This window comes from Canis lupus, chromosome 11 (assembly GCF_048164855.1).
Source record: "Canis lupus baileyi chromosome 11, mCanLup2.hap1, whole genome shotgun sequence".
Classification (NCBI taxonomy): domain Eukaryota; kingdom Metazoa; phylum Chordata; class Mammalia; order Carnivora; family Canidae; genus Canis; species Canis lupus.
In genome coordinates, this window is record NC_132848.1 from 61,219,671 (window position 1) to 61,247,509 (window position 27,839).

At 34.0% G+C, this 27,839-nt stretch overlaps 1 protein-coding gene and 1 long non-coding RNA gene across 2 annotated transcripts in view; one reads left to right on the forward strand and one right to left on the reverse strand.

Moving 5' to 3' along the window:
* LOC140600279 (uncharacterized) overlaps positions 1-8,158 on the reverse strand; it is a 47,702-nt gene extending 39,544 nt beyond the window's left edge. Inside the window, exon 1 of the long non-coding RNA XR_012003517.1 lies at positions 7,973-8,158. This is a non-coding gene — a long non-coding RNA (uncharacterized lncRNA). The remainder of the gene's footprint in view (positions 1-7,972) is intronic.
* VRK2 (VRK serine/threonine kinase 2) overlaps positions 1-27,839 on the forward strand; it is a 215,714-nt gene that overhangs the window by 47,490 nt on the left and 140,385 nt on the right. The window lies entirely within an intron of this gene.

Consider the following 27,839-nt stretch of genomic DNA (forward strand, 5'->3'; position numbering starts at 1 on the left):
CAACTGGCTGAGCCACTCAGGTACCCCAACATCTGTTTATTTCTAATTACATTGCATTAAGATCAGGCCATATGATTTATATGATATCATGTTTTTGGAAGTTATAGAGACTTTTTAGTAGCTTAGTATATCACCAATTTTAGTGCTTTTTAATGTGCATTTGAATAGAAAGCACATCTTTTTTAGGGAGCAGGGCCTGTATTATGTCTATAAGATTGAATTTTTAATGATATCTTTAAATTCTTCTATACTCAAAATATTTTTTAGATTGCTGTTCTCCACAAGTTTTGTAGATGGGAAATGTCAAAAACTTCCACTATAACAGTGGAGAAACCTAGCAGATACTACCTAACCACTACCTTAACTTTTCAAAGGTGACATCACTTAAATGAAACACATCACTTCATGTCTCTCCTGATAGAATGCACTGAAAAGAACACAACATCACTTCTATGGTATTCTTGCCAAAAATGTATAACCTCAATCTGATCATAGGAAAATATTAGACAAACCCAAATTGAGGGGTATGCTACGTATAAATGATCAGTATTCTTCAGCAGGCCCTTGCTTGTGTCTTCAGATACTATTGTCACCTAAGTAAAGGATATTGACCTCTGTCTTTCAGATGGATAATCACTGCATGAGTCACTTTCTTTCTTTTCTATCCTGATGTATGGCATCAGGATTCCATCAGGAAAGAAGAGAAAACCACACTATGCAGAGAATCTGTTGCACAAATGGTGGAGAGCTGAATAATTTGAGATAGCCTGGCGGTAACTGTGAAAAGCAGTTACTATCTCTAGAACTCAGGGAAGGAATAGACTTTAGAGAACCTAGAAGCTCAGAGCAGCTGCCCTGTGAAAGTGGTGCATAGGCTGTTAATAAAACAAATGTGACCAGGCTGGTTCTGGGTGCACTGAAAGAGGATGGAAGCAATAAGCTCAGTGACACTGCTGGAGAAAGAATGGGATGTCCCTAATCCCTTTTACTTTCTCTAGTGCCATCTGTTGGCAGAGCTGGACAGCATCTGGGAAATGTAGTTTGCAGAATCCCAGTACCAGTGTCACAGAGCACAAGTTAAGAGCGGATTTGGTGTTAAGAGACATTAGGCAAATAACTGACATACCGTTACTGCCTTCCTTAAAATCTGATTCTCCCAACATTAAAATTATAACACCAGCTTTTTTTTAAGATTTGCAGATGCACCTTCATCATTATTTAAGAATTTTTATTTTATGCCATTTGCTTTCATAATTTATACCACTTCTCTTTCAGTAATAAAGTTTATTTTGGGGGCACCTGGGTGGCTCAGTCAGTTAAGCACCTGCCTTCAGCTCAGGTCATGATCTTAGGGTTCTGGGATCCAGCCCCATTAGCTTTGGGCTCCCGGCTCACCCAGGAATCTGCTTCTCCTTCTTCCTCGCCCCTCCCCCCATGCTGTCTCTCTCTCTCTCTCTCTCTCTCTCTCTCTCTCATTCTCTCTCTCTCTCTCTAATAAATAAAGATCTTTTAAAAAGGATATTTTATTAGTGTTTAATGCTATTGCTGATATATGTCCTATATTTTAAAACTTTTTTCTTTTTATTTATTATAACTTTTATTAAACCTAATTTTATTTTTTCTGACCACCTCCTATTCATCAAATTCTGTTTATTCCTTTAATTTTTCCCACTGGCCTGGAAAGTTTGCCTTCTGTTTCTATTGCTTTAATTATCACTTTCCTCTCTTTTAAATTAAAAGATTTGAATTTGAATTTTTAAATTTTTAATTTTTGTCACCTTCTCTTCTTTTAAACTAAAAGATTTTATTTTAAAATTTTAAAGTATACTTATTTCTAACTAAGCCTGCTCTACCTAGTTTCTAACCCTATCCTCCTTTTAAATAGTATAAGAAACTCAATAAATTTTAGCTCCATACATTTCCTCCTATTATCTATGTGATTGTTATCTTCTCCTTTAAAATAATTTCTCTCCTCAGACAAATCTTTCATTTTTATAAATTAATATAGTTATACATTTATTTGCTTATTATTTCCTCCTACATGACATGTTTTGTTTTGGATTCAATTTCCTTCTTATAATTGTTCTTTCTGCAAGAACATGTGTATATTCCATTAATAATATATGTATTAATAATATATGAAAATGTCTTTATTTCATACTTAATCCTGGATGATAATTTATCAGAGTTACAGATTCTAAGATGAAAGTTATTTTCTTTCTCTTGTACTTTGATGTACTGACATTTTACCTCAAAATGTCTAGGTATATATTTTGTTTTTATTTTTCCTGCTTAGGACTCAATGGGCTTCAAAACAGTGGATTCTTTTTTTTTTTTTTTTAATCTCTAGAAAATTACTGAATATTAAGTATTTAAAATTTTCTATTTCTCCATTCTATCTATTCTCCTTTTCTGGACTTCTTACTAGACATACATTCCTAGACAGACATTCAAGCTTATCATTCTGTCCTCCATGTTTCAACTTCTTTTTGATATTTCCCATATTTGTTTTTTTATTTGTTATAGTTAGTGACTTTCTTCCTCTCATATCTTCCAATTCACTGTTTCTTTTCATGTGTATTTAATTTGCTGTTTAACCTTTTAATTTCAATTAGTAGATTTTTATTTTCTGAATTTCCAGTTGGCTGATTAAGATGATCCATTTTGAATAAAGGGACACTACCAGAAACATTAAAAGACAATAAGGGACTGTTATGAACTCTTCCCATAAATTTGACTGGATAGATCATTTTATAGCTACAAACTGTCAACACTCACTCAAGAACTAGACAAACTAAAAACTACTATAATATCTGTTAAAGATATTATATTTGTAGTTACAAATCTCCTCACCAAGAAAACGCTAGATAGATCCACTGGCAACTTCTACCAAATAACTAATGAATAAATAATATAAAATCGGTACAATTCCTTCCATATTATGGAAGAGGTGAAAACATTTACTAATTTATTTTATGAGTCCAGTAAAGTCATGCAAATAGATGACAAGAAAATTATCAGTGTTCCTCCTGAACAGAGACACAAATATCCTCAACAAAATACCACCAAATTAAATCTAGCAATGCAAAGAAAGGACAATACATCATGACCAAATAAGACTTATCCCAAGAGTTTAAGATTGGTTAAATATTTGTAAAGGAATCAATGTAATTCACCACATTAACAGACTAAAACATGAAAAAAAGATGTTAACTTCTCAGTAGATGCAGAAAAGAAATCTATTGAAATTCAACATTCAAATGTGATTGATTCAGCAAGCAATCAAGCAAAAAGTTCTCACCAAACTCAGGGTTGAAGGGAATTTCCTTCTTTCCTTAATTTAATAGAGGACATTTACAGAAAAATTACAGAAAAATCAATAACTAACATGGTACATACTACTGAAACAGTGAATAATTTGCTCCAAATTCAGAAATTAAGTGAAGATGCCTCTTCATTCTTCCTGTTCAAAATCATGCTGAAAGGTCTTGTCTGATATTACAAATTGGTTGTAGGATGCAGAATGACCAGAATCCCTCATATGTTCCTGGCGGAAATGCAAATTGTTAACAGCCTCTTACAAAGGTATTTGGAAGTTTTTTACAAAGATTACTAAGTATACTTCTAACTCCTAGGTATTTATCTGGGTGAAATGGCAATTTATGTTCATACCAAAACCTATATACAGATGTTTATAGCAGCTTTATTAATAATTGCTAAAAACTGAATATGTTTAGACAAAAATGATGTAGTGACTCCATACAATGGAATAATATTCAGTAATAAAAAGGAATGAATCCTCATCCATGTAACAACATGGATGAATCTCAGATACATGATGCTAAGTGAGAGATGCTACATTCAGAAGGCTGTGTATACTGCATAACTTCATTTCCATGACATTCTAGAAAAGCCAAAACCACTGGGACAGAAAACAGATCAATTGTTATTAGGGCCTGGGGTTAGAAGGACGGGTGGCTACAAAAGGGGGCATGGAAATATCTGGTGCTTATTTCATAAATAACCCCCAATGTGTGTGTGTGTGTGTGTGTGTGTGTGTGTGACTGTAGTCAAGATATAAAATAAATTATAATACATATTATTAAATGAATAAAATATATATTGTAGTCGAGATATAATACATTATATTTTATATCTCGATTATAGTGATAGTGGTTACACAACTGTGCATATTTGCCAAAACTTGAGAACTATGTACCAAAAAGGGTTAGTTTTACTGTACATAAATTATAATTTCATTTTAAAAAATTTAAAAATACTCTTCTTTCATATATTCTTATTCAAGCTTTATGTTTTCCTCTTCTTTCTGTTATCTCTTTTACATTTTTGGCATACTTACATTAAAATCTCTTCATATTGTTTATGATTTCTACTTCTTAAGATATTTTATCTTCAGCTATGGTTCAGTGTTTTTTGTAATGATTTTACCTACTGTTCTATCACCTACTGTAGTCAGTGTGAATTTGGATTCCATAATTACTCAGAGCACAGACTGGGGTTATGTATGCTAGCTCTTGACTTTTCCCACCCAAGGCACTAGACAATGCCAGTTTCTTACTGCTTCCAAGCTAGCAGACAGTTTTTTTCCCCCCATTTCCAGTTTCCCCAGCACAGCCACCCCTTCATAGCTCAGTTTCTGTCCTCCTGGGGCATGGATCCAATTCCTCATCTCCCATCCCCATAGATATTAAACCCAGGCATCAATGCCTAGAGATGCCCTGTGAGACATTCAACTTCAGTATCAGCTCACCCTTCTGCCTGATTCCAGTCTTTATTTCTGGCAACTAAGCTCCCCATGTCCTGGATTAACATTCAAATATATGTTTAAATTATTTTCTTTTTTTTTTCCTGACATCCTCTGTGTTTGGCTCCAGGAGATTGGTGGCATTTCATATCACCTAAATTGCCATCTTGACTGAAACTCACAGCAGTATTTCCTAACATACAATTCTAACAGTATTTGGTTTTGTTCACACACAGAAAGTGAGTTGGAACATTGAGTTAATTGGGCATTTTCAAAAGGAAATTTTAATTATCTGTTACACTGCATCAAATTTCTCCTAAATACTTCATATTGTACTACAAGTTTTGTTGTTGTTGTTTCCATAGTGCCTGTATGTTATTTTTAATCCATTCAGGTAGATGCATGCATAAGCCAAGAAGTGCCACAGATTTAATCAACAAACAACTAAAGCTTCTTTGTAATGTAGCCTTGGAGTTCAAGAAAACCTGCAAATTGAGATGCATAAAGTATCCACACAACAAATGCATTCTTTTTTTCCCCCAGAGAATGCAGATCCGTAAATAAAATTTCTAATTTTAAGTAGAAAGTAGTTTAAAATGTTTACCCAGTGTTTGTTTTACTGCTTTAAGAAAAATATATTTCCAAAATAATTTATAAAGCTGCCAAAAGATAAGTTAATAATACTGTATAATAGATCACTAGATTTAGAACATCTAACTGGAAAAGCTGGAAATGAGAAGTTTAAAGTTCAAGGAGGTCTGAAATCTAACAAGCTTAATCAAAGGAAAAGATGTGAAATGTTCACAAAAAGGAGTCTGCAAAGCCACACACACAGAAAGACTGCCAGTGTGGGAAAAGAATGGCAACTTTTTCCTATTAAGAAAAAATAAAAATAGGTCACATTGTTGACCTTGGCCATCCTCTGGCATAGTCATGTCACAGCCATAACACAGAGCATAACATAAATGGCCAAGGGGCTCTCAACATGTGAGAACAATTTCTGCAAAGGGGGTAGGAAATCAATTCATACTAATTTTAACTCCCTCTTGTTTCTGCAAAGGCTCATCTTGATTTCTTGGTGAACTTTAACACTCTTAGTCTCCTTGACACAGTTCAGTTTTCATACAGTTCCCCTTAGACTACAAAAGAGATCACTGGACCATAGACAGTGCAACAGATAAACATGACCTATCTTGTACTAAAAACGAGTATGTCATACTGAGCTGAAAGAAAAGAATTATACAGGGTAAATATGGTCCAGATGATAGTATCAGATTATCAGCAGAAATACATTAGAATTTGCCTCTCAAAATGGCACAGCAACATTTTGTACTTAGCATCAAAAACATCCCCAAGTCAAAAAGTAAACATCACTCCAATATGACTGTCTAGTATTGCACAATAGTTGACAAATCACCCAACCACTCAATCAACGAGGAAGCATTCATTAAATATAGACTTTGCCCAAATTTTACTGAACGCTATTGTGAAGATGAGAAATATAAGAATATCTCACATTTCAATATTTTAATATTTAAAAAATACTGTGATTGCTGTTGGCATGAGAAAACACACAGTATCTAATAGATTTCTCTTGTTTTCTCATTATAATACATACACACACACACACACACACACCAGATTAAACAAAGGGGAGGTAGAGAACACAAACCCTGTAAGGTGAGTGGAGAGGGAAGAGTTGGGAAGAGAAATGTTAGGAATTTCTCCATCCATAGGGATGGATGGGAAAAAAATAACATCCTTGAATATCTCAAAATCACATTCCTAAAACAGGGTGGCATGTATCATTAAAATAAAAGACTTCGGCCTGCCTTCTATTCTCTAAGATGAAGATACAGAGCCTGTATTTACCAATAAATTAGTGAGAACATACTTCAACTATAAAAGGCACACCTTCTGAGGTCAGTAAATCTCATCAATACCCCTGTCTACACATCCATTTAGGCACTAAAGTTTTTGATATTCTCTATGGTTCTATATCTTGATTGTAGTGGTAGTTACATGACTATATGCATTTGCCAAACATAGAACTTAAACATTTTTAAAAGAGTGAATTTTACTGTATGTAAATTATATGTCAGCAAAAAAAAAAGTTAAAATATATACAATATGATAAGTGATGGGAGATAGAGGCACTGTTGTGTAGAATCTGGATATAGCTACCTAAGGAAAAGCATTGCAAATAAGTACTGAAACAGACAGGCTGTTTCAGTGCTGACAGCCTAACAAAGTCTATAGGAGGTAGGCTTAATTCATTCTATAGCATTTACCAAATTAGAGTAGTCCAAAGAATGTTCATAAACATATAAAAAAAAAGGATGTTTCTTGAAAGTAAGTTTAACAAATACTGGCTTTAAAAAGAATGATTAACAAGCTTCTTTGCTATATATAGGGCTTCTCCAGGTACTTCATAGTGCATTTCCAAGAAGGGAAAGTAGCACACTGCATTTCCCCAAATCATTTGAGCATTGAACAACACTTTTCTCCTAACACATACAAAATGGCAAACAAATGGCAACCAGAGATTAATTTGACCCTCCGGAATAGTTAGAAGCCCTGAAATTAAAATGAGGAGAAAAATCCCACACTAAATAATGATCCCCTGTGCAATAAAGACTGGACCGGAGACCATAAATCTTGACTTTCAAATCACGGACAGATCTAGGTGCAAATCTTATCACCGCTAAAATATAGTTAAGAGAACTAAATTTACAGACATGTATAAACCTGTACTGCTGTCTATTTGTTCCTGAGTTCAAGGACAGATAAACAAATATATATAGTTGTATATATTATGTACATATATATTTCATATATATTTAAGTATTCACATATTTATTTATTATAAATATTTATGTATTATATAAATATCCAAAAAATACTGAGTCACAAGAGAAAAGCACAATTCCCTAAAAACTTGGAATAAGAGCATAACTGAAATTTCTTCCTACACAAAACATAAGAATACTGTGTAAAACATTTATTTGGTGTACCAAAAAAAAATCTAAAAAGATGAGTTCTATAAAGCAGAAGCAGGGAGTCATGAGAAGGCAATATTCTGAGGTGAAGTTGGATAAGAAAATGAAGCTGGCAAATTCTTTACAAAATAGACAAATCATCAAATAACTTTTAAAAGTAACAACAGTGTAAAAATGAGTAATTGCATCAGGAGAAAACCAAACTGACCTTAGAGAAAGCCAAATCAGTAACACGAGGACAAACTCAAATGGCTCTTTCCGTGTTAGAAGAAACAGCAAACGAGAATACAATCCAAACATATTGGCAGCACCTCCCAAACTCATCACAATCTGGCCCCTGCCTAACTCTTCTGACTCATTTTACCACCATCTCAACCCTTCCACTTAACACATCCCACACTCCAGCCTTAAATAATTACTTACGACTCCCTGAATATGATGCTACGCTTTCATTACCCTAATTTAAGAGCATCAACTGTGGAGTGAAAATGCCAACTCGAATTTCAATTCTCCCAGTTACTAGCCTTGTGATTTTGGAAAACTGACTTAGCTTTTCTATGCCTCAGGTACTTCATCTGCTTCTAGTGTTTTTTCTCCTCTTTTCCAAATGGCTAAATTCTGTTTTTTCTTCACATCTGAACCAAAGGTTTGCTGTCATTCCCTGGTCTCCTCATCTGTGGTAGGTATCCCAAAAGCATCTGATTTTTTTAAAACAAAATCCATGCCTTTATTATTTTCTCTTCTAGCATCTAGAAGAGTGGTGCATTAAAAAAAACAAACCCTCTGGTAAGTTACTACTGAAAGTATAAATATATGAACAAATAAGATTAATTTAAAAAAGAGCTGAAGCATGCTAAATTTCAATCAGAAAAACAAGGTGTTGGTCTAGCTTAAGATGGTCAGAGTCACTAGCTAAATAGAAGTTTGGGGGAAAAAAAAAGAAGTTTGGGAAGAGAAGATATTGGGCACCTTGTAACTGCACGTTTTTAGCCGGAAGCTAATGTCTTAGTAATGCCCTGATTTAAGTAGAAATTATACTAGAGATCCTGTGTTCCATTCTAACACTTAAGTTCTCTGGAAGCTTCTGCTTTTTTCTTTCCCTAAGATTTTTATTTAATTATTTGAGAGAGCAAGAAAGTGAGAAACAGAGCATGAAGAGGGTGAGGGGCCCAGGGAAAGGGAGAAGCAGACTCCCCACTGAGAAGGGACCCCTGAGGGGCTCTGTCCTGGGACCCCAGGATCATGACCTGAGACACAGGCAGGCACTATATTTTTATGGACAAAATGAAGTTTGAAATGAGCATTGAAGAATGGGTTGAATTTGAATAGTATGAAAGCCCGTTCATTCCAGATTAGGGACCAACACATACTAAGGCACAAATAGTTCAGTTGTCTTACTTCTAGGGAAAGGAAAATAACTCACTACAATTAAATGCAAGAATTAATGGAAATTCCAGAAGTTGCTAACAGAATTCACTATTGTTTCTTTATGTTATATTTTACTACCTACAGAGGATTGTAGTGTGATGGTTGAATTCACATTTTCTACAGCCAGACTGTCTGCATCCTGATCTCAATTCTGACACTTACTAATATGCTTGTATAAAGTTGTAAAACTCACAGTGCCTTGATTCCCTCATCTATTAAATGGATACAATAAAAGTCCTGACCTTATAAAGCAGTTCTAATGGTTAAATAATTTAATACATGCAAATCACTTAGAATAGTGACTAACACATTTAAGTGCTCAATAAATGTTACTTAATTTGAGGTCACATTCCATTTCTTGTGAAGGTTAGTTGTATGTCTTTCAACATTTCACATAATTAAACTCAGTCCTTTCTAACCTAGAATTATATTGACTCTTTGCCACTTTAAGACAGGTTGTAGCACTAGCAACACCATCTTATTTAGGGTAGCATGGTACTTAATATCATAATAATCAAAGGAAGACTAATCTCTTAGAATACCTGTTCTCATTGACATCAAAAATCCTAAGTGCAGTTGCATTAAATTAGATTGTGTTAAGCAAAAGGTTGTTCTTAAAAGCAATGTATCTCTGGAAAGAGTAGAAAGAAGGAATGAAAAGAAAGAAGGAAGGAAGAGATGGAGGGAGGGATAGAGAGAGGAAAGAGAGAAAGAAAGAAAAAGAAAGAGGAAAGAAAGGAAGGAAGGAGGGAAAGAGGACAGGAAAATGGGAGGAAGGGATTAAAAAGCAAAAAGAAAGGGGAACAGGAGTTTAGACCATGTTGCTACTCAACCTGAAAAAAAATGTAGCAGAAACTGTTGAAAACACTCTAAAAACTTCTTTCTAAATCACAGTGCACGTGATCCATCGATTTTGTTTGTTGCCTTGGTCCAGATTCATTCAAAGAAGTAACTGAAATATTAATCTGATCTGTGATTTGGAAAATGTTTCTCAATAAAAATATTCAAAAGCCTGACTGCTTCTCAGCTCTCAGATGAATTAAGATTTAACTCTGACATGAATTGAACCTCTCTCTGGGGATGCTTCTCTTTACGGGGCTGAGATCACAGAGTTCATCCTTCTGGCACTAGCAGCTCTTTGATTTTTGTCAGGGAGGCCTGCCACCAGAGCGCAAGGCATAGCAATGTGAGGGTATGTCTCCCATATGAGGGTATGTCTTCCCTAATGAAGAGCCAGCCTGGAGGGAGGGGGGGCAGGTTGGAGGGTAAATTTCAAAGAGGGGAAAGGTCAGTTCTTGGTCAAAGTCTGAAGAGCTTATGGAAGAAAGAAAACTTCGAAAATAAAGCATTAACATAAATTACCGAACACAGTCTTTCAAGTTTTGCAGAAAGAGATGAAGCCATGCTACCATGATAAAGGTTCCCTTTTAAAAGGATGTATCCATCTTTGTCCTCTTCTTATTACTTCAGAAAATTATCAGACATGTCAGTAGATGATTCTATTTGAGTTTCTTAAGGAAAACTTTACAGGCATTGAAATTTTAAAGATATCCCACCTCTTTAAATCAGAAAGGTGATAAGGTCATGGTTAGCTTTCTGGGAAGAAAATAAGATCTGTAACCTTCCCAGGAGAATAGCCTTTACTAATTGAGGGGGAAATGGTTAAGTTGACATGACATTATAATATAAACTGCATTAGTTCAAAGAGATAGGGGCATGAGTCAGTGTCAATAACTTAGCATATTTAATGGTCTGAATAAACTAGATAATTATTTTCCCAAAATGAAGGTTTAGGGGGACCCTGAGACCTGCTGTTTATACAGTTTGGAGAAATAAAATAACTGGTCAGCCTCCATTTTCCACTACTGTCTCACTGAGGTGAGTGATAGAAGGACAAAAATACTCAGAAAGGTACAGAAACAAAAACTCAGATAAGAAGAGAGAATATGGCAAATACTTCAGGTCTTTGCAGGCAAGAAGTCAAGAGCAGTAGTTTTGGTCTTAGGACCCCTTTGCACTCTTAAAAATTATTGAAAACTCCAAAGACCATTTTTGTCTGTTGATTATATACTTAAATATATGCTATTTTAGAAAATAAACCTGAAAAAGTTTATGTATTAATTTATTAATTCACTTAAACAGAATAACAATAAGCTCATTCTATGTTAATATAAATAACATACATTTTTACCTAATTTCTATATTTTTCCAAACCAAAAAAAATTAGTGAGAAGAATGACATTATCTTACACTTTTGCAAATCTCTTTTAATATCTGGCTTAATAAAGACAGCTGAATTCTCTCTGCTTCTGTATTCCATCTGTTGTGATATCTTAATTTTGATTAAAAATATCAAGAAAATCTGGTCTCACACAGAAATGTAGTAGGCAAGGGAAGAAGCATTTTAATAGCCTTTTCAGATAAGTGTGAGTACTCTTCTCTGATTCTACACTAATATCTGACAAGTGATAATTTCTCAAAGGTTAGTTGCAAAGTAGAATCTGAGACCGTATCAACAGACTTTCCATACTCTACATATTAAAATCCGTTGGTCATCATGACGCTTTGAGTGAATTGTTATCCATACATGATTTGTAACATCATGTGTTTGTCGTTTGGAAAATAATAGTTTGCTGAGTTAGGCAGATCTTGTATTACAAAATACATTAAAAAATCACATTCATTAATATAACCACCAACCTCAGCAAAAAAATACTTTATTAAGAAGCTGTTAAACTCACAAAGTGGCTAGGAGTCTTCCAAAAACTTAATTTTTGCCTGAAATCTTATATTTTATTATTGGCAGCAAATATTGTAAGTGGTTTTCTTGAAGTGATAGTTTCACTCCATTCATTATCAAGAAAATATTGCCAAATACCCAAGTCTACATAATCATACTTTTTCTGTCATTTTTTTCAAATAAAAATAATGTTTCATGAAAAAAGTAATTCAGCTCACATCTCAAATAATCAAACTACTGCTTTTTCTCAAGATAGTTTCTGTATTTCCATATGCAGCAGAAGTACTTTATGTATACTTCCTCTCTTGTCATACAATGTTACAAAGACATGTGCTCAAGGGTCAAGATTTAATACAATAAGTTTTACTTTTTCATAAGGAACATTCTATGTGAAATTGGCTTTAAAAAAAAAAACCTGTGAGTCCAGTTTGGTACTACTGCCTGGATTCAGGCAAAGATGTGAGCAGTTCTAACCACCTCTGCTTCTGCACAGCAGCACACATACCAAAGCACAGGAATGAGCAAGGTAATGTCTTAATGTTATTACGAAATATTTTTTACCTCACAAACCACCTGAGAGAGTCTTGGGGGTCCTCCACAGATCATATTTTAAAAACTGATGAAGTAAAGAAAAGTTGGCTAAAGCCACAAGAATAAGCAAGTACTGTGAAAGGCCGTGTTAAGGAGCAGAGGGAAAGTCTCTGACTCTGCTTTTTACACTGATCCATTGAGGAGGGAATCTTTGGGACTCTAAGTATTGGGCATATCTGGAAGGAAGTCCAATGTGTGAAGCCAACCCCTTGTGAAACCTGTGTCTTGAGTAGAAAGGGGGAATTGGCTACCAATAATTGGATATAACTGTAGCCATAAGACCCAGGAAGAATTTCAACACAAATTAGAACAGGAAATCTTTGGACTTCAGGGGCAAAAAATTAAAAAAAAATAATAATAATAAAAAAAAAAATAAAATAAAAAAAAAGTCTTCCAAAAAGAGTGAGATTCTAAGCAATAGACAGAATGAGGAAAAAGCTGGTGATATGATAAAGACAACTAACATGACTAACATGTTCCCTGTCTCAATGAGAAAAGAAAGATGACTCCAGGCATAAAAGAAAAACAAAAACTATACAAGTCTGATCCATATAAGATGCAGAGTGTGGTATGATTTTGAATAATCAGTGGAAGGAAAGGAGAATCTATTTGATGTCCAGAAACTTCTCTTTTGTGTTGATCTGAGATTTTGACTTTGGTTTTGTAGAGAAGGATATATTTGCATAATGATATAAATACTGCTTACTCATTTTTAATATATATAACTATATACAATTTTGTCTTTCAGTTAACTACATATATAATTGCATCTATATGTTAGTTATATATATTTCAGTTTAGTGTAGCACATGTAAATGTTACCAATATTGGAGATGGAGGACAGAAAAGATGTAGAGGGAATATATATCCTCAGTAATGGGGAGTCAAGAGATACAATTGAAAATTAATAAAATAAGGGCAGCCTGGGTGGCTCAGAGGTTTAGTGCCTCCTTCAGTCCCAGGCGTGATCCTGGAGACCCGAGATCAAGTCCCACATCGGGCTCCCTGCTTGGAGCCTGCTTCTCCCTCTGCCTGTGTCTCTGCCTCTGTGTGTGTGTGTATGTGTGTGTGTGTGTGTGTGTGTGTTTCTCATGAATAAATAAATAAAACCTTAAAAAAGAAGAAAATTAAAAAAATAAGAAATACAGGGAAACTTTAAGTATTTAAATGAAGTAGTATTCTACATTACAAACTTAAGAGATATAAAAAATCTTACAACTATCACAGATTGGGTCAGGTAGAAGAGATCGGTATTATGAATGAAAGAAATTTTCTTTGATAGTGTTGAGTCAAGAAGTATGTTGTTATGTGATAAATCAAGAAATAAGGATATAAAATATATTACTTAAACAGCCTTGATATTAAAAATATCTATTAACTATTATGGCACAGGCACAATTATCAGACCAGAAGTCTATATATCCAAAATAGAGGCTGATTGGGACACACTGGCTACCTATAAACTATTTTTAAGAAGAATTAGGGAAGTAACAACCAGAAGAAATAAAGGTAGGAGGGAGCCAAAAGTTCAGCCCTGAAGTAGGAAACTGTTGCTTTTTATTAAAAACTTTGTTGTACTATTTTAATTTTTATTATATATTTAATTTGTGTTTCTTTGATGAAAAATAATATTCATATATAAAAATATTTTCATCCTATCAATAACTAGGACCAATTAAAAATTGTGCTGCCATTCTCTTTAAAGTCTATAAGCAATTAATGTTCAATAGAAATAAATTTAATAAAATGTAATGGTAAACATGTCCTTGGTTTAGTAGCAGATTTGAAAAAACTTCTTGTGTGTTCTCATATATATTCTCAAGGATATATAAAGGAATTACTTCAAGTTTTAATTTAGGAGATAATTCATCATTTTACTTCTTTCTCATGAGGACAGAGAGGCAGTGGAAAATATCTTTATCTCTAGGGCACATTTTTTTTAAGTTATCAATGCTTTTAAATAGTAGGAGATTCTCCTTACCAAAATTAAAGATGATGTTGGGAATTTTATTTTACCTTAATGAATGGGCCCCAGTGAACCATAACTTATATCTATATGGCACAATTAACTATCCTTTCTGTTCTTTAGATCACCACAGAGAACAGGAGGCCTACAATAATTACTAGAAGATGTATTTCGAGGACATTGCTTTACTTGAATTTATGAGTAGTACAATTAGTCACAGATATTGTTGGCTGCAAGAAATAAGTTCATGAAAAATAGTCTCCCAAATAACATAGATGCCTGTGCAAAGAATTATTTGAATGTTGGACTAATTCATTCTGAATGAAGGTCTATGAAGTCAGTAAAGGAAATTATGTAAGAAAAACAGTTATCAAAATGTAATTACTTTTAATTTTCAGACAGACACTTCAAAGCTTAGAATTTTGTAGAATTGTGTGTACATTTATAAACATGAAAAAATAACGTTTAAGTTATTGGACAGTTGTTACATTACACTATATAGAGATGTGGGAAATGGAAAATCAGGGACCCAGAATACTTGGGTTCCTTTAGTCTATTTGACCAAAACTTCCATCTCAAATCAGTTTCCTCATTCTGTAATACAATGATATCTTTGTGTAGTATTTTGGATCAGCGGAGTTAAATAATTTAGTATTTCAGGCCATATGGTTTTATTTTGTTTATCTCAAACACTGAGTTTGTAGTTCCTTCTTTATTTATGTTTATTATTTAATTTTGATAGATCCTACAGAATATAAATATATGATAACATTTATTAGTTTGGTCATATACATATCAGAAAAATAGCAGAATTTCTACATATATGTGCATACCATAACCCTGTTAGAAAGGAAAAAGAAGTCTTACTAAAGTAAGCAGTTGGGGATCCCTGGGTAGCTCAGCGGTTTAACCTGCTTTCGGCACAGGGCATGGTCCTGGAGTCCCGGGATGGAGTTCCGCATCAAGCTCCCCGCATGGAGCCTGCTTCTCCCTCTGCTTCTCCCTCTGCTTCTCCCTCTGCCTGTGTCTCTACCTCTCTCTGTGTCTCTTATAAATAAGTAAATAAAATCTTTAAAAAATAATAAAATAAAGTAAGCAGTGTTAGATTATTCAAATAGAGTCTCTGTGTTTGAACACATATGCTTACAACAGGCTAATCAACAGCAAAGATAGGAAGCTAATAATTCAAATCTTTGATTATCTTTAATCAAATAGACTTTTGATGCTGTAAAAGTCACCACATATAAATATATAAAGAAATAATTATATAAAAAGTCTGGAAGAATGTTACCAGAGGCCTACATGTTAAAGTACTGATTAAATCTTGTGTCCTATGTTAAAATCATGAATTCTAGCAAACATCTTTAGGTAGATACCAAACTTTGTCTTCAGAGTTGGTACAAGTTTATTAGTTGGAGAAACAAGGTCACATACATCATATATACTTAAGCATTTCTTTTTGTCCTATAGTATAAAGTATTCAAAGCAGAGTAAGGATCTTACAACACATCAAATGAACACGTATTAAAAACTGTTTTAAACCACATTATTTCTACCTAAGAAAGCAAATTTAATGTGCTAGCTTTTTCCCCATTCATTCAATTATTTATTCACCATTCATCTTATAAATATTTATTAAGCTTCCTGCTCTTACACTACCAAAGAGAAGGCAGAGACATAAAACATATGGCCATAATACTATGTGATAAGTGCTCTGGGTTATTTACCAAGTTAGGCCATTCACAGGAACAAATAAGTTAATTACAAAAAGTCTTTCAATAATGTTACTTCCAAAGTAACTGGGTTTAAAAATAAAAAGTTGCCTACATTAGGCTTCATTATACTATAAAAGAACTGGCAAGTGGAAAACTCTAGAATTATTATATTTACATTAAGGAAAATTAGGCAAGATGCCTATCTTCTTAACTTTATATTCATTTAATGGATACCCATTCTTCATCTTTTCTCTTCAGTTATAGAAATTCTTGAAAGGCATTATAACAGGTTCATTTTAATAAGAGAGAGAACAATCATACAGAAAATGACTAAATTATCCTCAGTTTAGGATTTCACTATTTTTTTTTTTTTTTGCCTCAGGCTTTGGGGACATTAAGGCCATGTTATAAATCCTGGCCACTGCTTTTTCTAAAGAGCAAAAATGAGAGTTTATTAGCATCTCAGTGGTTGCCTCAATAATGACAAAACAGTTGCTCATTATTGCTCATTAGTTTCATATTAGATTCATTTGCAATAGCAATACATCTTCTATTCATACTCGATTGCAAAACAACCGATATGATTTGACACCTGCTGTACAATAGAATTCATTAGATAGTAATAATACAAATAGAAATTCAGAAGCTGGACTTCTATTTGCCTCTGTGATGACTCCATGAAGGAAAAGACCCCTGAAATCATCTAGGTTAGAATAAGATAAATATGCACAGTAGATGACTAAGTTTTTCAAACACTGAATTCCCTGTTTTTCTGTCTACGTCAACCTTCTATATGCACAATATAATATTTTAATGAGTGGCATAATTTTCAAAATAATGTACTTTTCACAACACAGATGAATGAAACCTAAATTTAAAGAAGCATACTGAAAAAAATAAAAATAAAAATAAAAATATATAAAATAAAGAAGCATACTGAATAGGAGCCTAAGATAATTTTTTAAACCAAATGATAAACTATACTTTTTTTTTGTACATTTTATCTATTTTTTTCATACATTTATGTCTTAGTCCATAGGGGAAGAATCAGGTTTCAAAGTGTACCTAGTTATTACTTCTGATATTCAATTTCGTTTGTTTACTAGAACTCGTTTACTAGAACTCGTTGTGGCTGATGCCACATGTCACAGCATATAATAAAAGAAGAGACTTTCAGCTATTATTCTTTGGTTTAGATTCATGTCCCCTAAATCATCGAAATGCAACACACTAATTCAAAATGAAATGGCTGTTCCTGCTTATCAGAAATGTTTTAGAAGGGAAATCTAATGTGCTTTGCTTCAGGTAAGAAAGTCCATTGTTAACCTTCTGTTATAGATCCATAGAAAATAAACACTACATTAACCAATTTGTAAAAATATGAGTCATATACGTGACTCTCTTTTGTTCCATCCCACAACCATTTTTTTAGGTATCCTTCATATTCCAGGGATTAAAAGGTCATGATATTCATACTTTTTGCAACTAGAATTTCACAATGCCTTACCACTTCCATCAGATTATAAGCTCCAAAGAATCACAATAATGATTGAATTCTTACCACATGGCATAGCCCTAGAACATGGTGGGATCTCATTAAATATTTTTTCAAATGAATGTATAAATGAATGAGTGCTATGAAAAATATAACAATATCTGCCCTTTGGTTGGTTATAATTCTGGTAGAGAAATAAATCTCAAGGGACTTTTTAAAAATAAATGAGTAGTTTATAATATATGAGAATGGGTAGTGGAGACCACACTTGGAGGTTACAGAAAAATGATACATCACCATAGGTCAGAGTGGCAGGGGAATTTTTTTGTTGGATGGGTTACACCTTCTTCCAAGATGTGAAGGACAAGCCGGATTTCAATTGGTAGAAGCTAGGGAGCAAACATGCTAGGACACGGAAAGGAATAGCCCTACTTTTAGAGGTAAAGACAAGTGTAGGAGATACTGATAGTGTCTACAATAGATATTTTACAATATACGTACAGTTTGTAAATAGATATTTTTGCATATGCACTGCCTCTTTTCAGACTTCAAAATTGTGATATTTTGTGGTGCCTGACTGGTGCAGTCAGTTAAACATGGACTGTTAGTTTGGGCCCAGGCCATGATCTCAGGGTCATGAGATTGAGCCCCATGTCAGGCTCCATGCTCAGTGTGGAGTCTGTTCTCTCTGCCTCTCCCACTCATGCTTGTGCTCTCTCTCTCTCTAATAAATAAACAAACACATCTTTTTAGAAAAAGAATTACGCTGTTTCAATTGTGGAAGCATGCTTCATTCTGTGTCCCAAAATGAAGCTACAAGAATCGCAGAAAAGATGGTTTTCAAACACACCTGTAGGAAGAAAGCCAAGTCAGAAACATGATGCTTTCCCCAGCAAGGAAACCCATGCCCTTTAGATACAATAGCTTTTAAATATTGAGTATAGAAAATGAGTTAATAATCATGGTATCAGTATGTACAATACAATTTAGGTAAATGAACTCAAATTCCAACAAGTACATTATCCGAGAATATACTTAAGCAGTGTTAAAATTTTCCATAACAAATATATATGAAACAAATTTTATGATAATCAAAACCTTGAGAAATATTACTCTTATAATATAATTGTTTTACAATAAAGAGTAGGAGATCATGGGAGAGCTTCCTGCCCTTCTCAAAAAAAATCCATACCAAACCAAACAAAAACTACCCATAAATTCAATTTTATCATGACAAAATATAGATTGTGTATAAACACAACTTACATCATCTGAATGCCTAATACTATTTATACCTTGTATCTTTATAGTAACTGATTTGAAACCATATTTCAACATTTTTTACTTACTTTTAAGTAAAAAAAAACCTCACACCACCTGGCTAATTCTTTTTATTTTTTTTAATTCATGAATATCTTACAATATTTTCTATTACTCTTTACTATATCAGTTAATGTCTAACACAGAATTTCCAGATTTTGCAAATAAAAATACAAGATGCCCAGTTGAATATGAATTTCAAACAACAAATAATGTTTAACAAAAGTATAATTTAGCATAAATATAACAATAATATTATAGTATAAATATGTCCCAAATATTGAATTGTGGCCTATGATTTCAGCTATAATTCTAATCCAGGCTGCATAAAGGGAGTTGGGATTTATATGTTTATTTACACAAAGTAATGTTACATAATAAATTGCTTAACTGGTTAGATCATGTTACTCATCCTTTTTTGTAGATTATTTTCTTAGAGCTATTTATCTTTGCCCTGTTTAGGGCAATATATAACATTCCTAATTCCAGATGGCCATCTTTCATGCATGTGAAAAGGCATTCTCTCTTCATATTAATTTAAAGATTAATAACTTTTGATCCTTATATAGAAGTGTATGTTTAATAGTCAAAGAAACAACTCTCCTCTTTTCTTATTTATTTTCAATCTCTGTCTTTCTCTTTGTCTTTCTCTTTTTTCTTTCACACACACACACACACACACACACACACACACACATCATTCCTGACCCACCGCATACATATGGGATTATAATAAATTTGTTATAATTCTAACCATGCTAGTTCTTGAAGCCGTAGATGTATTGAGTTACTTTGTATTATCTGAAGATGTGATATAATTTTTATGACTTGTGTGATTTAAAAAAAAATTATTACTGAATGGTTCAATGGAAAAATGAATCTATTTTGTTCAAGATTTGTGAATAAATCCCTTACCAAAAGCTTTTTATTAGAGTGGTAATTGACTGTTTTCTAACTTGCAGTTGTAATGATTTTATCCTGTGAAACAAATCCAAGCATTACTCTGAAATAGTGAGTGACATTTGAAATGAAGATTTTTGAACCTAACCTTCACAATAGCAAAAAAAAAAAAAAAAATTCCTTGCACAACCCATGTCATTTGTTTGGGATTTTATTCCCAAATAGGAATCTTTTATTCCTTTATTTTTCTTCAATAATGGTTGATTTTCTTTAATTTTGTCTTCTGCCAAAAAAGCAACATTCAAAGCAAATAATATGGATGTTTCTAACTCTTCTAGATGTCTATTCAATTAAATTTTAATAGAATACATAAATAACATTTTTTCTACTTAAACATTTATCTCAGTTCTTTCATTGAATCAGGCAAATAAGGCAACCATGTTGCTTTGTGAAATGTTAAAAATTCCAAAATTGATCAGGAATTATTGAGATATATACCAGTACTGCCAGTCTAGTGGAAGACTGTTTATAGCTGTATTAAATAGTAGCTTATCAAATTCTCAGTAGTCACAGTGAATGTCAAGATTTAAAGGCCAGTTAGGTGGTTAGTATTCTAATTCTGGGGACAAATTAGTTGTCCATTTAGTCTAATTTCACAGTTGAAAGACAAAGAAATGCATAAACATTCAGGCAGTGAAGAAAAGGCTTACAATTTTATTGGTCATCTAGAAAGTATTCATCAAGAATTATCTCATACATTATATTCTGTTTAATGTGACATTCTAATTAGCCAGGTCAGTAAGGATTCCATAAGGATTCTGATGCAAAAAATATTTTGTCAGGAAACCATGCTTGCACAGGAATTAACTTAATAACAAAAAAACGCGTAAGATAAAGATATTCACTTATTTAAAAATTATCAGAATGGATTGCTTTCTTTTAAAAATATGGATTTTTTGGTTACAGAAGTATTACTAGCTCATAGCTAGCTCATAGAAAATTTGGAAAATATAGAATATGTACAGATTAAAATGCAAATAATTTTATTCCAACAGTATTTAGAAAGCTTGTGCTTTTTGTTGTATTTGTTTCTAGTCTTCTACATCTTAATATTTTTACAAAATTGGGATCATATCAGATGTTTTTAAAAATAGAATTATTAAATTAAAAAAATAATAGGTGAAGTTAAGATTGAGTTAGAACTAAAGAAATGTCAAAATGCAAAATAAGTCTAGTGAAGTAATACAAAGATACAGTAAGAAGAAAAATTATAAACACATGAAAGAGAAAATAAAAGACATGGAAGAATAACTGAAAAGGTCCAAAATAATATTCAAAAAGACAAAAGGTCAGCATTTTTGCAGAGTTGTGGAAAACACCAAAACTCAAAAAGAAATTCCAAATAATCTTAACCAGGATAAAAATTCTTAGTTATAGGTCATAGTAAACAAAGGAACAACATATAGAAAGAAAAGACTTCAAAATTATCTGGCAGGTGGTGGTCTTTAAGAAATTGATTGAGAAGTTCCATTTCTAATAACTGAAAATGTGGAGATTTTGACCAATCTTTTTCTCAGAACAACTAAGAAATTTGGACCAAAAAAAATATGTTTCAAATCATTAGAAGTTAACAAGCATTGGAAACTTATGGGACAAAAATACAGAATGAGGGCAGCCTGGTAGCTCAGCGGTTTAGCACCACCTTCAGCTCAGGGCCTGATCCTGGGGACCTGGGATCAAGTCCCACGTCAGGCTCCCTGTATGGAGCCTGTTTCTCCCTCTGCCTGTGTCTCTGCCTCTCTCTCTCTCTTTGTGTCTCTCATGAGTAACTGAATAAAATCTTTTTTTAAAAAAATACAGAATGAAAAAGAAACTAAAGAGAATTGACCCAAACATTTAGAACTGCCTTTCCCTAAGAGGTTTATGGTGATTCTAAAAAACTGATACAGCTGAGAAACTGAGTAAAGCTTTCATCAAACTTGTTAGGGTATGGGGGAAAAATATGGTATGTATAGTCTGCCAAAATATGGGACTGGAGCAGGAACTGGGGCCTGGAAACTACTGAGCCACAGACAAAGAGTAAGAATGAATCAGATAGATGATGTCTTGGAGAACGGCGGGTGGCTCAGTCAGTTAAGCATTTGCCTTTGACTCAGATTGTGATCCCAGAGTCCTGAGATTGAGTCCTGCATCAGGCTCCCTGCTCAATGGGGAGTCTGCTTCTCTGTCCCTTCCCTGGCTTGTGCATTCTCTCTCTTTCACTCTCTTGCTCACTCTTTCTTTCTCTCAAATAAATAAATAAAATCTTAGAAAAAAAAATATAGACCATGTCTTATAGAGATTGAAGCTCAGTTTTGAATACTCATAATTTTTGATTGATTTAAGGTAATCCAGGATTCTTGTTTTTGCTAGCTTCCTACCAGAAGCACTTTTAAATCATGTATGGAAGATGGCAACATTGTCGTAGATCTCAGCTTATCTTAACATCTGTTATTCAATAATAAAAACCAGATATAGAAGAAGCAAAATAAACTGACTTAAACCAAGAGAAACAATGGATAGTGAAACTAGTTATACTGGGAATCAGCATAATAGAGCTTTCAAAAGAGAAAAATAGTCATAATTAATATATCCAATGAAATAAAAAACAATACCAAAAAATATTTATTTATTTTTTTTTAAATTTTTATTTTATTTTATTTATGATAGTCACAGTGAGAGAGAGAGAGATAGATACAGGCAGAGACACAGGCAGAGGGAGAAGCAGGCTCCATGCACCGGGAGCCCGATGTGGGATTCGATCCCGGGTCTCTAGGATCGCGCCCTGGGCCAAAGGCAGGCGCTAAACCGCTGCGCCACCCAGGGATCCCCCAAAAAATATTTAAAGAGAAGTGATAATGGTAGAGAATCAACTCTAAATTACTATTAAAAAAAAACACTCATATTGAGAGAGCAATGCATAGTGAAGAAAGCAGAATAAACACTGATAGAAGAAGAATTTGTGAAGTGGAATCCAGGTCAGAAGAAAATACCTAAGAATTAAACACAGAGAAGTAAATGATGGATAATATACTCAAAATAGGCCTCCAGCTTGCTTCATTCTGACTTTATTCTTTTATTATTGCCATTTCCTCTGGTCCACTTTTTTCCTATAGGATAGAATGGGAGTGGGAAACATGGGATTTGGGTAAGTAGTGAGCTTGTCCAGCCAACCCTACTCTTGGATTTTGCCATTCCAAATAAATAATGCTATCTTCCTCTGGAGAACTTTACACACTACCTGAACTCTAGGGGATATATATATCTTCACATCCCATATCCTCCATTGATTTTTACCAAAATTCACTGAATTTTACATCTATTCATCATCATTTTTCTTTTTTTTAAAAAAGATTTTATTTATTTATTCATGAGAGACAGACAGAGAGAGAGAGATGCAAAGACACAGGCAGAGGGAGAGGCAGGCTCCACGCAGGGAGCCTGATGCAGGACTTGATCCAGGGTCTCCAGGATCAGGCCCTGGGCTGAAGGCGGCACTAAACCATTGACCCACCCAGGCTGCCCCATCATCATTTTTCATTAGGTATTTGGTACTATTTTATAGTTTCAATATAGAAAATATAGTAATTTCTTTTCTTTGTTCTCTTGGTTTTAGTAGGTTTTAGAAAATAGAGTGGAGCAGAAAGCCTTACTATAGCTTTCTTAAATGGAAATTATTCTAAATTTTTCAAATATACAGAAAATGCCAGAATAAATACATCTATATTTACAAATGTGTGCATTTATATTATTATTTCCTTAGAAGTAGAACATTTGGGACACAGAGTATAACATTGTCCAACTATCTTTCAAGATGTTTGAACTGATTTTGATGTCCACAATTATATGTGAGTGTGCCTACCTTCTTCTCCTTTATCAATTCTATTATCATTCTTTTTCATCTTTATATATCAGATAAATGAAAATTGCTTACCATTGCTTTACCTTTTAACTAGTGATAGATATTATCTCATCACTGTATTAGCAATGTGTAAGTTTGAGGACAAAGTGTCTCTTCTGAAGGACTTTTCTGGTTGTGTGTTCCTCCCTCTTCTTGACTTTGTTCAGTTTCCATGGAAAACAGACTTTGTGATAGAAATTGTTTTGCAGGTAGTTTTACTGGGGAGAATGTCAGGGTTTTCCAGAGAAACAGAACCAATAGAAAATATGCTTATATATCATATATATCTTTCATATGAATATTATAATTCATGTATATTGTTATATAATAAAAAATTAGCTCATACAATTATAGAAGCTGGGAAGTCCCATGATCTGCCATCTGCAAGCTAGAGACCACAGGAAAACTGGTAGTATAATTATGAGAACAGAAGGGCTGATGTATGTCCTGGTCAAGGGCAGAAAACTAAGATTCGAACTCAAACAGTCAAGCAGAGTTAGTAAAATTCTCCCTTCCTCCACCTTCTTGTTCTCTTCAGGCTTTTAATGGAACACATTGCTAAGGTTAATCTACTTTACTCAGTCCCCTGATTCAAGAGCCAATCATATCTAGAAATACCCTCACAGACACACTCAAACATAATGTTTAGCCCTGGCATCTTGTGTCCCACCCAAGCTGATACATAAAATTAACCATCACAGAGAGTACTCTTGGAAACAACACCAGTAAAGGAGGTAGGTTTGGGGCAAGAAATGGAATTCTCCATGGAAGTTGCCCTCATTGAGACAAAGGGGCCAGAACTTTGTATTTCCATATAAACTGGTTATATGATGAAAGCTGTCCCAAATAGGGAGCATGATCTTAGGGAAGACAGCACTCTTTGAGAAATTCCTGGAGAGGGAGTCAGCTTGAGCCAGCTTCAACCAAAAGTCCAAAAACTGATGGAATCCCTGTGTCCTGACAGGAAGATATGGACAGTGTACCATAGCATCTACTACACTCAGTTCCCAAGCTTTCCTTTGGAGACTGACCTCCTGGAATTTTAGCTATGAGGTTTGTATAAAATTGACCTCATATGACCTCTAGCTCCCCAGATGGATTATAATTGGCCTAAACCTATCAATAGAATGCCAATTCACTTCTTTGCTACCATACTTAGTTTAAGGATAGGCCCATCCGTAAATAAAATTACCTGATCATGATAGTTTATTTGAGGTGACCAAAGTCACCATAGATGTTTAAATCAAAGGAAAGACTGACTTTCAATAAGTCTCTCTCTCTCTCTGTCTCTCAATATAAACAAGGAAACATGTAGCTCACTGAGCTGCTGGCAGGTGATGGTTTTTTTTTTTTTTTCCTGTTTTTGACTGGGGAAATGAGGCATTAGGTGCAGGCACTAAGGCATACAGGCTTTAGTTAGTTAGCAGTAGGGGAGCTGAGGTCAGGATGAAGCAGACACCTCAGAAAGAAGCAAAGATGTGGAAAAAAGCAGGGTCTGTGGCACCATTGGACTTCTGGATAAAAGCAAGCCTGAAGACTCTGTCTGTGAAGACTATTTCTGCACGTATGTGAACTAAAAAGTTCTTATATTGTTTAAGTCAGTTTGAACTGTTTCGGGTTTTTGGTCAGTTGGAAAGTAAAGGGTATTGAGATAGCTGACATGGAGACACCTTTTCAGGTTTTTTGCTAATATTTCTGTTAATGTGTGCCCACTTCTTTCTGTATAAATAACTATTTTCAGATTGTTCTTCTAAAGTTTTGTAGAATCAAGTATTTCATCATTTTCCTTTGTATTGTCCTCTATACCAGTGTTATCCACACTTCTTGTATTATACCCTATCAGGAAAAATATGTGAGCCTACAGTCTGCCATACACGTTGAACTGTCAAAGTAGACTCTGGCTAATCATGGCTATTACCCAAGATATAACAACTTTACTAAGATTCAAAAGATACAGGCAAGACCTGGCACAGATGTAGCATTTCATTCTAGAAAAGCACAAAGCCTTTAGACACAGATTTCAAAGACATCCCTTTCTCCTGCATAGATAACAAACATGTTCTGAACATTGGATGTAAAACATCTTTCTCAAAGTAGCCAACTCAGTTTTGTGGTTCTCCAATTTTATACTCAGATGGAATATCTTTATGTTACCATATCCCATTCCTCAGCAGCCAAATTATAGGTTGATTTACAAGAAATCTAGACAGACCAGCTATAGCGTTTTTCTCCAGTATCTTTCCCCTATTATCATCAACAGGTTTAATAATGATGTCTGGCCAAATTGATCAGCATCTCTGAGTAGGTAAGGAGTGAGTCAGAAATGGCTTGTTTTATACCACACACACAAGAAAATCCCCATTTATTTAAATCATATATATGCAATATATCATAAAATGTATACAAAACAAAAATTTAGAAGTCATAGATAAGGGTGTAGTATTTTTAAATACCTTTTTATTTATTTATTTATTTATTTATTTATTTATAAATTTTTATTTATTTATGATAGTCACACAGAGAGAGAGGCAGAGACACAGGCAGAGGGAGAAGCAGGCTCCATGCACTGGGAGCCCGACGTGGGATTCGATCCCGAGTCTTCAGGATCGCGCCCTGGGCCAAAGGCAGGCGCCAAACCGCTGCGCCACCCAGGGATCCCTTAAATACTTTTTAAAAATTTTATATACGAAAAGCAAAAGCCTTTATGCCCTCTTTAAATTATTATTTATAAAATTTACGATGATAATGAAAATTATTTTTAGTATAGCAACATCATTGAATATGCTTCATTGATTTGGAAATCTTTGATTTAATATTTTCTGTACAATGTCTCTAAGATCCAAGTTTTGGATATTTGATGTCAATGACTAATGTAACTGAAGAGATATGCAAATCCAATGGGTTAAGTGCTGAATGAATTTTGCTTACTAAATTATGATATTCACTTTCAAATTTCCATTACTTAATTATGCACAGGACTTTTTGGTCAACTTTTACTTTCCTCATTGTCAATCAGTCCTTGCAAAATAATCAGAATGTAGTGCAGTTTTACATTTTTAACAAGTGGTGGTTTTAAAATTCACCAAAAATCCTCATATGGAATATTTTAATCAGGTTAGAAAACTTTGTTTCCAAGTTTTTTTAAGTATGTAGATACATAAGTTTTTATCAATGCATTTACATCGATATCAGACACACACACACACACACCCTATATTATGATGCTAATATTTTCATACATTTATTTTCACAATATTCTCTGCTTATTCAAGAGCTTCTTTTGAAAAGCTGTTACTTTCTCACTTGTTGATAAAGTCACTTCCATGAAGGAACAGGTTAAGATGTTTATTTTTTATAAAATATATACCAATTAACAATTCACTGGCAGCCATTTGTCTTTATAGAAAATCTGGAATGCTTTTCTTTTTTTTTTTTTTAAGATTTTATTTATTTATTCATGAGAGACAGAGAGAGGCAAAGACACAGGCAGAGGGAGAAGCAGGCTCCCCATGGGGAGCCTGATGTGCAACTCAATCCCAAGACCCAGGGATCATGACCTGAGCTGAAGGCAGAGCTCAACCACTGAGCCACCCAAGTGCCCCCCCCCCCTTTTTAAGTAGGCTTCACCCTGGGCTTGAACTCATGACCCTGGGATCAAGACCTGAGCTGAGATCAAGAGTCAGATGATCAAATGACTGAGACACCCAGGTGCCCCATGGAATACTTGATTTTTTAATAAAGAAAAACCTATAGCCCCATATTCAAGTTTAACAGTTCTCCTAAATACTTTGTCATGAGGTAACCAGGACAAATTTTTCATAGTCACTTCTCATCTCAAGTATTGAAGAAAGTATTTTATGATGTAGGAAAATACAATCAGTGGATCTGTTTAACAGAGCACATAACACATTACATAGGCACATGCACATAACGTTATATGCAAAAATAAGTAAATAAGGAAATGCCTGAGAGAGCTACTG